This window comes from Meriones unguiculatus, chromosome 14 (assembly GCF_030254825.1).
Source record: "Meriones unguiculatus strain TT.TT164.6M chromosome 14, Bangor_MerUng_6.1, whole genome shotgun sequence".
NCBI classification, from domain to species: domain Eukaryota; kingdom Metazoa; phylum Chordata; class Mammalia; order Rodentia; family Muridae; genus Meriones; species Meriones unguiculatus.
In genome coordinates, this window is record NC_083361.1 from 72,918,573 (window position 1) to 72,931,111 (window position 12,539).

Below are 12,539 nucleotides of genomic sequence, written 5' to 3' on the forward strand. Positions count from 1 at the left end.
TACTTACCTTGGCTGTTCTGCATTGCTATTTTCCAAAGATGTGTTATGATCAGTTAGGTACTTTTTTGATTTCTCCTTTTCAGCAAAGATGTGCAGCAAGCACACTGCTCAGTAAACTTACAGGAAATGAAGCATCTCAGTTCCGTGATGCAGCCTCTCTGCACTTCTCAGCACCAAAGTCTATTTTCTTTCTCGGTTCTTTTTCCTGCTATGACCAGGCAACAGGAAAAGGTGAGTGCAGAGATCTTGCTCTGAAAAGAATCATGAGTTCATCAGCACAGAGCCTTGAGGCATCCAAATAGATTCCCTGAGGAATTTCCTTTGCGGAGGGTCAGAATGCTTTTCCCCCAGGACTGGAGAAGAGCAGTGATTCTTCACAGCATTAGACATGTCATCACAGGAACTAAGGATGGTGTCCCAAATGACTTCATTAGCTGCCACTGTCTATGTTCTGGGCTCTTTAGTACAGTTATAGAAGTGTAACCCTTGATATTTCACCTTCCACAAATTTTTTCTCTTAAACCATAAATTTTAAACATATAAAAAAGGACAAATTATTTCAGCATCTACAATCTGAGAACTACAAAACAAAAATTAAACCAACACTGGATTGGTATCACTTATGAAAAATTAAAGTACTTGATAGGGTATTTATCCTGCAGTTATCCTGCAGTACAAGGAAAGGCAGAGAAATTTTATAAAAGAGGTGCATACCAGCATTTACAGCAAGCATGCACAGATGGTAAGAGTGGTGTCACAAGAACATTCCAATTTTGTTGAGTGAATACCATGAGTTGATACTTAACATTTCATGACAAAGAAACAGAAAACAAGTTTGACATTGAAATTCTTCAAGATCTTCACCAAAACATGTTGACCTTTAAACATTCTTTTTTTATTGATAGCAACAAACCATTGCTGTATATTTTAGGATAGAAAGTAAAGCCATGAGGTTTGTGCATTTTCTGGAAATTTTATTGCTGAATATCAGTAATACAACAACTGGATTAAGACATTTTCACACAGTCTCATATTTACCCATTACTATTTCCCACACAGCTAATCTGGAATTTCTCCTTCTAATTATTTTTCTAGATTCCATACATTCAAATGAACACATGATACTTGCGTTTATACATAGCTGATTTTGCCAAACATCTCTTCATCAGCTAGGGAAACAAAAACAGAACCAGGGAAGATTTCAACTTAAGTCCAGTATGGTATGTGCATAATTTTACAGGGAAAACTGTAGGTTAACTGTTGGGGTTACAGAATACTTACACTTACAAAAGCGTGGATGAATTAAAACAGTTACATCACCAAACAGTCCCAATGTAGACTAAGCAATCTCATGAAAGCTGTGTTATAGTAAAGCCATAAGTACATTAATATATGTAGTCTCAGAAGCTCAGTAATAATTGCTCTTGCCCAGATGTGTTATACTTCAATTAAGTATAGGAGGCATTAGAAAAGGGGAAGTGCTTAGGTTAATGCTTTTGGATATTAGACAAGTTTTAGCTCCTATAAGCCCTCTAATGTTAATTAGGGGTGGCCCCAAGTCACAATGAATTTTGTCAGTCAGTGGGTTGACATTCTGGTTAGTTTCTATTCCTAAGTACTATGGGAGCTAGAGATCTAAGCATAACCAAAACTCCTGGCTGATTTCTGACTGTGAATAATTAGATGTCAAGATGAAATATGGGTTGCTGCTTTGTAGACATGCTTCCTATAATCTCCCTGTACGTGTCTTTCTCAATCCCAGGTCTAGGACTGTGGGTAGTAGGTGGTGGTCTCTGATCCCATGTATACTCAAAACCATAGGGCAAAACATAAGACTAAGGAACACTTGTTTATGATTTCTTTATTGACTCTAATTCTGTTTTCCTGTCTTGCACCATTTTCTTCATCTGTTTGTGGATTCCTATCTTTCCATGTTGGCCTCTGTTTTTTATTCATTTCCTCTTGATGTGCCTCTAATTGTGTGGTTATATTTGCCTGTATTTCTTTGAGAGTTTTGCTCATTTCCTCTTTACAGGCCTCTAAGAACTCTATAAACACAGATTTAAAATCATTTTTCTGTGTTCCCAATTGATTAAAATAGTCATTGATTTTTGGGGGTTGCTGGTGAAGCCAGGAAGTCCTGATTTTCCTTTGATGTGTTCTTATGCCTGCCTCTAGCCATCTGATGGTCGGTAGCCTTTGCTGTTTATCTCTGGAGCCTCTACTGCATATGGTTCCATCTGTTTCTGGGTCTGGAGTATTCTACAGAGAGATGAGGGAGGTCCACTGGTTTGAGAGTGGGCGTTGGTGTTCAGATGTATCTATGGGAGGAAGGTCACAGGTGCGAGTGTGCACGCGCACGAGCGTACGTGGAAGTTTGCCTGCCTGGAAGGGTGAGCTGTAAGGGAGGAGGGCACGTGAAGGCTGTCATGCAGGCACTGTGGGCAGGTGCAGTGCGTGTGCGCAGATGCTGTGAATGGCTCAGTGACCCTCAGGACTGTCTCAGTATTGGGCTCCAAGTGCTCAGATCTGTCTGGGCTGCACCATCTTGGCTCCAGGAATTGCTTGGCTGGACTCCACTGGGAGACCCACAGAACAGGGGTTTCAATGTTGTGAATGTTGTCCCCAGAGATCAATATGTTGCCCACACTGGGGGTGTTGGTGGGGGATTTCTGATGCCTGGCTGCTAGAGTAGAGGGACCATAATCTGGGGTTCTGTACGCACTCTCTTGCAGAAACAAGTTCATTAAATTCAGTGAAGGTCAGCAGAAGCAGTTGAAGCCATAGAATAAGAAAGTGCCAGAAGATTAGAACGAATTGTCAGAGTTAGTTTGAGGCCAAGCAGAACAGTTCAGTAAGAATCTGAAAGGAACAAGATTGAATCAGTCAGCTTCGAGAGGAGATTGAGCCAGAAGAGCTGATTTGAACCAGCAGTTAGAGTTAAGAAAGAACTAGACAGGTGTGTTTACTCAGCAGTAAACCATTGAGACAACTACATTTGGGCAATAAAAATTAAAGATCTTTCTCTCTAGTGTCCTTCATGAAATTGTGGATTTAAGTTGCTAATTTTCTCAGACATCACCAGAATGAAGAATGTCACCAGAATACCGAAAGGCACCACCAGTCTTCTGGCCATTTGTTCAGCAGCCAGATCAGCCACTTAGTTACCACTTCTCTCAGGGGAGTAATCTGTTTTTATGTCCTAGGTGTGGAGGATAGCAATTTATAGGGAGTCAAATAGGCTGCAGGAGGGCCACAATGTTTTATTTTGTTTTTGCCGTACTTCTGAGTCTCACAACAGTGTGATGCAGCCATGATCACTCAGGCCTTTACAGCCATTGAAGCAGGACATTCTCCCCAAGCATGGTTGGATACCATAAAAAGCTAAAATGTTACGCTCAGGATGCGAGGCTAAGCACTGCACTCAGGGTCAGCAGCTTTCGACCCAGAGAAGAGCATGTCTGATTGCATGCGGGTTGATGCCCCAGGTCCCGCCTCTGAGAAAAAGGTATCGGACGGGTCTGATGCTCTTTGGGTGGATGACACCTAAATGAACATCGGTACAAAGTCCCAATTTATTTCTAATATCAGAGATCAGACCTCTACTCTTGCCTGATGCGTCTAAAACAAAAAGGGTGAACTGTAGAGAGCTGCGGAATGCTGTGCCTTAAAGATGGAGCTGGTTTCCGCCTTCCACCTTCCCGATGGTGAGTGCTCTCTGTCACGAACAATTCCACATTTGGCTAAGGCTGAGGATCTGGCTTGCTTCCATGTATGTGGACCTTTCTGCAATGCCCACGTGGCACGCCTGGGTTGGCTACCCAGAGGCTATTTAAGCTGTGGGCTGGCTTTCCCCAGGGTCCGAGGATTGTTCAAGGTTTCTGAATAAACTGCATTGAAAAAAATATATATTTTTCTATAGATTATACCATGGATATACATGGTAGTAAAAGCCTAGCCTTTACTCACATATATGGTGATAGACATTTTTCCCCACATCTATAAACCTGGATCGGATGAAGCAATTTGGCATTCTGTCAGGAGATAATCTTGCTTCAACCCAAATCCATTCAATTAAAGTAACTACGGGAGCTCCACATATGTGGTTTCACCTTTCATCTTGTGACAGTCAGCGATGAATAAGTCATTGTCAGGGAAGAGGTCAACAAGACTTTTTTTTTTTTTTTGGTATTTTATTTTTCAAGACAGGGTTTCTCTTGTAGCCTTGGTTGTCTTGGGCTAGCTTTGTAGAACAGACTGGCCTTGAATTCATAACAATCTGCCTGCCTCTCCGTCTCCAAGTGCTGGGATCAAAGACATTCCCCACCACACCCAGCTGAAGTTAGCTAGATTTGTGAGAGTGGATTTCTCAGAAAACACTCTAGAGTGGTCCAGCAGTGGAGGGTCACAGAGGCACTTAACTGTCATCTTAGTTATCCTGTAGCTACTCAGGAAATTTTCATGGCCACAGCGTTTGGGTTGTAATGCCACTTGTAATGTCTTTGTTTCAAGAACAAACAAGTTAAAGGTATTTTTATTAAGTTTTAATTTTTTTATATTAGTTACAGTTTATTCACTTTGTATCCCAGCTGTAGCCCCCTCCCTCGTTCCCTCCTAATCCCACCTTCCCGCCCTCATATCTTCCCTGCCCCTCTCTAATCCCACTGATGGGGGAGGTCCTCCTCCCTTTCCATCTGATCTTATCAGGTCTCCTCAGGCCTGGTTGCATTGTCCTCCTCTGTCCTCAGGGGAGGGGGAGGACAAAGAGCTAGCCACTGAGATCATGTCTTTCTGCTTCTGGGATACCTCACTCAGGATGATCTTTTCTAGTTCCTACCATTTGCCTGCAAATTTCCTTCTTTTAATTTGATTTCCTTCTTTTTAATTGCTGAATAGTATTCCATTGTGTAAATATACCACAATTTCTGTATCCATTCCTCTGTTGCAGGACATCTGGGCTGTTTCTAGGTTCTGGCTATTACAAATAAAGCTGCTATGAACATGGTTGTGCAAATGTCCTTGTGTACTTCAGAATATTTTAGATATATGCCTAGGAGTGGTATAGCTGGATATTGAGGAAACACTGTTCCTAATTGTCTGAGAAAGCACCAGATTGATTTCCAAATTGGTTGTACAAATTTACATTCCCATGAGCAGTAGAGGAGGGTTCCTATTCTCCACATCCTTTCCAGCGTGTATTGTCACTTGAATTTATGATCTTAGCCATTCTGATAGGTGTCAGGTGAAATCTCAAGGCCGTTTTGATTTGCATTTCCCTGATGACTAAGAAATTCCATGTCTTTCAGTGTTCCTCTGCCATTCAATATTCCTCTATAGAGAATTCTCTGTTTAGCTCTGTACCCCATTTTTTTAAATTGGATTACTTGATTTGTGGCTTTTTAACTTCTTAAGTTCTTTTTATATACTGGATATTACCCTCAGAATTGTGGATCAATGTAATCAAATAAAAGAGCCAGAAACAAATGCACACACCCATGGATACTTGATTTTTGGCAAAGAAGCCAAAACCATACAATAGATAAAAAGAGAGTATCTTCAACAAATGGTGCTCGTCTAAATGGATATCTACAAGTAGAAAAATGCAAACAGATCCATATTTATCACACAAAACTGAAGCCCAAGTAGATCAAAGACCTTAACATAAAACCAGATACTCTAAATCAGTTAGAAGAAAAAGTGGGGAAAAGCCTGGACTCATTGGCACAGGAGACAGCTTCCTCAACAGAACACCAACAGAACAGGCTCTTAAGACAATAATTTGGACCTCATGAAACTGAAAAGCTTCTGTAAAGCAAAGGACAAAACAACAACCAACAGACTGGGAAATGATCTTAATTTTAGATAATTTCTATTATAAGAGTATTACCTTGGGAAACCTATGATGGAAATGATGGAGATCAGAATTTAGTATCTCATCAAACAGGGTTGGTAAATTTTTAAAATCTTGGAGCAACCTGGTCTAGGTAAGTTGCCTGCGGTAACTTTCCTCTGTCAATTGAAAAGCAGAAATGGGTTGACTCACCTCTGCGAATGGGACACTGAAGAATGTATCTCTCAAGTTCAAGATAGTGTACATCAGTTTTTCTTGAAGAATCAGACTCATGAGAATCAGAATCCCCCAGGTTTCTTCACAGGCAGAGGAGGTATATACCAAGATGAATGGTTTGGCACCAAGATGCCTGTCTCTACAAACCAGGCAATACATTTTACACTTTTTCTTTTTGCTTCCAGGGGTTTGGAAATTGTTTAATCTGGATATGGGTAGCCAAACTTGTTAGTTGAACAATTATAGAAACTTAGTGTTGGGTCTATCCTGGCAGGTTGATTTCTGCCCAGATCCCCAAGAAAATTTGTTGTCACTATGAGAGATTGGCCAACTATATATGACTATTAGGCATAAGACCTTCATGAGGGCAAGACATCAAAAGGTGCCTCACAATTTGTCAATCTATATGTGTCTAATTATCAAAGAAAATGACAGTGGCTTTTGGTTTATGCAAAAAATATTACCTATCAGTAAGGTCTATGATGTCAAATACCTTTGAACTACCTTCAGCAACCAACAATTAACCTTTTTTCTAACATCTGGGGGGCCAACTCTAGGAAAAAGAAAATATTTTTATCAGCTGTCTTTAATCCTTGAGAGAGGACCTAGTGAAAAATATTTAAGGTATTCTTGGTCAGTGTTGGACAGAAGGTAAAATCTATTCTCTTCAGGAGTACTGTCTGGCAGTGAACTCCTGTTCCCACTGACAGGCCTGGAGGCAGTTTTCCTGATTTTTTTTTCAGAGAATAGAAGATTTTGAGCTATACAGATTTTCTAGTTATACAGATTACTGGTTGAAAAAAAATGACGTATCAAGAAAGAGGAAGTAATGGAATTTCTTCTTTTCCTTTCTGCAGAGCTGCTTTCAGCACACAGGGGAACAGAGGAAATATACACCTCAAGGAGATTTAGTTATCTCCTCCCTGTGTACATTTCTGGTAGATAGCAGGGACCTCTAGATGAGAAATCTGATTCTTCCATTTCTTCAGAAGTAGAATTAAACTGACAGGGATCATGAGCAAGAGACACTTTAGGGAACAAGCAGTGGTCAATCAGGTGTTCCGCCAGGATAGGCAGAGGTTTTTCAGTGTCACTGGCAACCTGGCAGTACCCAAAGAATTCCAGTTCATAAGAAGAGAGCCCAGGTTTTAAGCCAGAAGTTCTTATACCAGGCAAAGCTACTCCTCAATACTGAGAAATAGGACTGACAGACATGCATAGAAAGACACACACAGGAACAAACACACAGAGACACACAGTAAAGACAGCTAGGGTGGCCACCTCATATTCATGCATCTGGACATGAGAACCCAGTGACATCTTACATGGAACCTGACACTAGATAATCTGCTGCAACCAAGCTCACTGATGTGTCCAAACAGAAGGTGCCATGTCCAGACTTACCCATTCTATTTTTGTTTGTTTATTTTTAGGGTGGAGGTTTCAGACTCCTCTGAAGCCTTATGCAGTGACTGATCGAAGGAAGTCCTGGGGACCTGATGCATCTCAGGTTATGCACCCTTAGAAGCCCTTTGACCACTGAATTCTTCCCCACTCTCTGTTACTCTGAAATCACAGGTGTGTTAAGGTCTGGTTTCTTGGGATTTCACAGGAGCTTCCAGAATTGTTATGGGGTATCCATCAGAGATGATTACTTGAACACAAGTTTGAACCAATAGAAATTCTTTACTAGCCAGCTGAAGACTACACTGAGTGTTCAGATCACCTAAGCCTTTCTTAGGTTTCTCTTTTAGACACAAATGCCATATTCTACATGGACATACTTAAGTTAATAAGAACAGCTCGCCAGAAGCAGAAATACAGAAGCCAAAAAGTGAGATTACTACATTTAGAAACTTCCTGAGAACTAAGAACTCTGATAGAATAGGTCTTTGTTTTTATTTTTTTCAAGTTGTGCTTTCTCCATGCTGAGTTTTATGGCCTGAATGTTACTTATATCATGGAATAGTTGTGCTAAGTTCAGGGATCCTGCTACCATGGTCATATTAATACAAGTACATTTAGTACATCTATAAGAATTCCCCAAATATCAATAATTGTATCATGTTCCAAACCCAGAAAGTCTCCTTTTTTTAATTAATTTATTTTTTTCATCAATTACACTTTATTCATTCTGCATCCCCCCATAAGCCCCTCCCTCCTCCCCTCCCAATCCCACCCTCCTCCCACCCTTTGCATGCATGCCACTCCCCAAGTCCACTGATAGGGGAGGTTCTCCTCTCCTTTCTGATCTTAGTCTATCAGTTCACATCAAAAGTGGCTGCATTGTCCTCTACTATGGCCTGGTAAGGCTGCTCCCCCCCAGGGGGAGGTGATCAAAGAGCAGGCCAGTCAGATTATGACAGAGGCAGTCCCTCTTCACATTACTATGTAACCCAATTAGACTCTGAACTGCCCCTACATCTGTGCAGGGGTTCTGGGTTATCTCTATGAATAGTCCTTGGTTGGAGTATGAGTCTCTGGGAAGTTCCCTGTGTTCAAATTTTCTTGTTCTGTTGCTCTCCTTGTGGAGACCCTGTCCTCTCCAGCTCTTACTATTTCCCAGTTCTTACATAAAATTCCCTTCACTCTGCCCAACAGTTGCCCATCAGGCTCAGCATCTGCATTGATAGTCTGTAGGGCAGAGGCTTTCAGAGGCCCTCTGTGGTAGGTTCCTAGGTTGTTTCCTGTTTTCTTCTTCTTCTGATGTCCCTCCTCTTTGCCTTTCCGGATGAGGATTGGACATTTTAGTTAGGGTCCTCTCTCTTGCTTAGTTTCTTTAGATGCACAGGTTTTAGTGGGTTTGTCCTATGTTGTATGTCTATATGAGTGAGTATATACCATGTGTGTCTTTTTGCTTCTGGGACAACTCACTCAGGATGATCCTTTCCAGATCCCACCATTTACCTGCAAATTTCATGATTTCCTTATTTTTCATTGCTGAGTAATATTCCATTGTGTAGATGTACCACAATTTCTGCATCCATTCTTCAGTTGAGGGGCATCTGGGTTGTTTCCAGCTTCTGGCTATTACAAATAAAGCTGCTACAAACATGGTTGAGCAAATGTCCTTTTTGTGTACTTGAGCCTCTTTTGGATATATGCCCAGTAGTGGTATGGCTGGATCTTGAGGAAGCGCTATTCCTAGTTGTCTGAGAAAGCGCCAGATTGATTTCCAGACTGGTTGTACAAGATTACATTCCCACCAGCAGTGGAGAAGGGTTCCCCTTTCTCCACAACCTCTCCAGCATGTGTTGTCACTTGACTTTTTTATCTTGGCCATTCTCATGGGTGTAAGGTGAAATCTCAGGGTTGTTTTGATTTGCATTTCCCTAATGGCTAATGAGGTTGAGCATTTCTTTAAGTGTTTCTCTGCCATTCTATATTCCTCTACAGAGAATTCTCTGTTTAGCTCTGTTCCCCATTTTTTAAGTGGATTACTTGGTTTGCTGCTTTTCAGCTTCTTTAGTTCTTTATATATACTGGATATGAGTCCTCTGTCAGATAAAGGGTTGGTGAAGATTCTTTTCCAATCTGTAGGCGGTTGCTTTTTTTTGATGACGGTGTCCTTTGCTGTGCAGAAGCTCTTCAGTTTCATGAGGTCCCATTTATTGATTGTTGCTCTTAGAGCCTGTGCTGTTGGTGTTCTGTTCAGGAAGTTTTCTCCTGTACCAATGAGTTCTAGGGTATTTCCCACTTTTTTTTCAAGCCGATTTAATGTGTCTGGTTTTATGTTGAGGTCTTTGATCCACTTGGACTTCAATTTTGTGCAGGGTGATAAGTATGGATCTATTTTCATTTTTCTACATGTAGACATCCAGTTGGACCAGCATCATTTGTTGAAGATGCTATCTTTTTTCCATTGAATGGTTTTGCCGTCTTTGTCAAAGATCAGGTGTCTGTAAGTGTGTGGGTTTATTTCTGGGTGACCCCAAAAACTCTACCAGGGAACTCCTACAGCTGATAAATACCTTCAGCAAAGTGGCCAGATACAAAATTAACTCAAAAAAATCAGTAGCCCTCCTGTATACAAAAGACAAAAGGGCTGAGAAAGAAATTAGGGAAACAACACCCTTCACAATAGCCACAAATGACATAAGGTACCTCGGAGTAACCCTAACCAAGGAAGTCAAAGACTTGTATGAAAAAAATTTCAAATCTCTGAAGAAAGAATTAGAAGAAGATATGAGAAGATGGAAAGATCTCCCATGCTCATGGCTTGGCAAGATTAACATAGTAAAAATGGCCATCTTACCAAAAGCAATCTACAGATTCAATGCAATGCCCATCAAATTACCAACACAATTCTTTACAGACCTGGAAAGAAAAATTCTCAACTTCATATAGAATAACAAGAAACCCAGAATTGCTAAAACAATCCTCTACAATAAAAGATCTTCTGGAGGTATCTCCATCCCTGATCTTAAGCTGTACTATAGAGCAACAGTTTTAAAAACTGCATGGTACTGGCATAGAAACAGAATGGTGGATCAATGGAACCGAACAGAGGACCCAGAAAATCTCTTTTGAAATTCAAAGCACTCTACAATATAAATACCTTTAAAATTACATTTTAATTCACGTAGTTCCAATATACTATAGTTCAGAATAACTCTTGCCATTCCAAAAAAGGAAATAGGAAGAAAACAATGATAGACCAAAGAAAAGCCAGGACCTAAACAGTACAAACAGCACAGCAGTGAGTTCTGTGTCTAGATCTGGAGCCTTTAAGTGACATTACTTGAATTCCATGAGGATTGGATATTTCCAGTGCTCCATTTCTGCTATCTGTAGCAAATATGGCCTCCCTTGGGTTGGATTCACACTGGATCCAGAGGTATCCAAGCACACATCTCATGGTCTCGGCATCTCTAATGTCCTAGATTCTCCACTGTAATTTGGCCTTTATCTTCAAAACTTCCTGTAAAAGCCTCCCAGGGCCACCAGGAAAGAATGTAATCCCGACACTCATTACCTGACTTCCTTGAATTTCTTTGAACCTTGGTGAAATATTCCACTGCCCAAAATTCTGACATTGCAGATACCAGTAAATTCAGCCTCAAGTGTTTGATATCATCTTGTGATATAATCTGCCCTCATTTGCCACAGGTGAAGTGGGCTCTGAGTGCTTTAGTAATGAAATCTGAGAAAATACGCTAAGTGGGTGCTTTTGGTGAGGATTTCTTAGTGGCATTCCCAGCCTCATCATCTCCATTTTTAATAAATCTGGTTGTTTATAAAATAAACTGTTGATAAGTAGGATTTGGCTTTCAAGGAATCTTTCTATTGTACTAGCGGAAAGTATATGGCTTCTTCTTAGTTGTGCTAATTTTTAACAATTTCAGATGCTTTCTCTGAATCCTACCTACTCCACAACTTTCGCATTGCCCATGTTCTTTTCTTCACAAGCTGCATGTTTTTTAAGTTTGTATTCTCATTATAAACTTCAGTAGACAAGCTGATAAATAACCATGTCCCAACTTTAATGTTATACTGTAATTAATTTTTTTCCATCAAATAACTTAGTTCATTACTTTGAATTCAGTCCTACTAGGTGTTCACTGCACATGGACACAGCCATATTCTGACCTGATGTCTTACACTCAAATTTCTACCACAATAGTCAATCAATTAATACCTAAGTGGCGCTGAAGGGTAGAAAAGTAAGGGAGGAAGTGATGTGATTATACTTTAATTCAAATATATAAACTAAATAATAAAATAATTTTTTTGTAGTTTCTTTTTTTAATTTTTTTAATTTTTTTATCAGTTACATTTTATTAACTCTGTATCCCAGCCGTGTCCCGATCCCTCATTCCCTCCCAGTCCCTCCCTCGCTCCCTCATCTCCACCGTGCCCCTTTCCAAGTCCACTGATAGGGGGGACCTCCTCCCCATTCATCTGATCCTGTTTTATCAGGTATCTTCAGGACTGGCTGCAAAGCCCTCCTCTGTGGCCTAACAGGACTGCTCCTCCCTTTGGGGGTGGGGAGACCAAAGAGCCAGTCATTGAGTTCCTGTTAGGAATAGTCCTTGTTCCCCTCGCTTTGGGAAACCAATTGGTTACTGAGCTACCACAGGCTACATCTGAGTGGAGGTTCTAGGTTATATCCATACATGGTCCTTGGTTGAATGTCAGTCTCAGAAAAGACCCTGTGCCCAGATATATTTGGTCCTTGTGGAGCTCCTATCCTTTCCCCATCAGACTAACTCCCCTTCTTTCTTATGATTCCCTGTACTCTGCCAAAGGTTTGGTCATGAGTCTTTGCTTTGAAAACACTGCTAGTTAGAGTCTTTCAGATGCGCTCAGTAGACTCCTGTCATACGTTCAATGCACATCCAATCTGTCTTTCTAAATGAGGATTGATCATCTTACCCCATGTCCGCTCAATTGATTATCTTTTTTAGGTGTATAGATTTCATTATGTTTATCATATCTTTTAGGTCTATATAAGTGAGTATATCCCATGTTT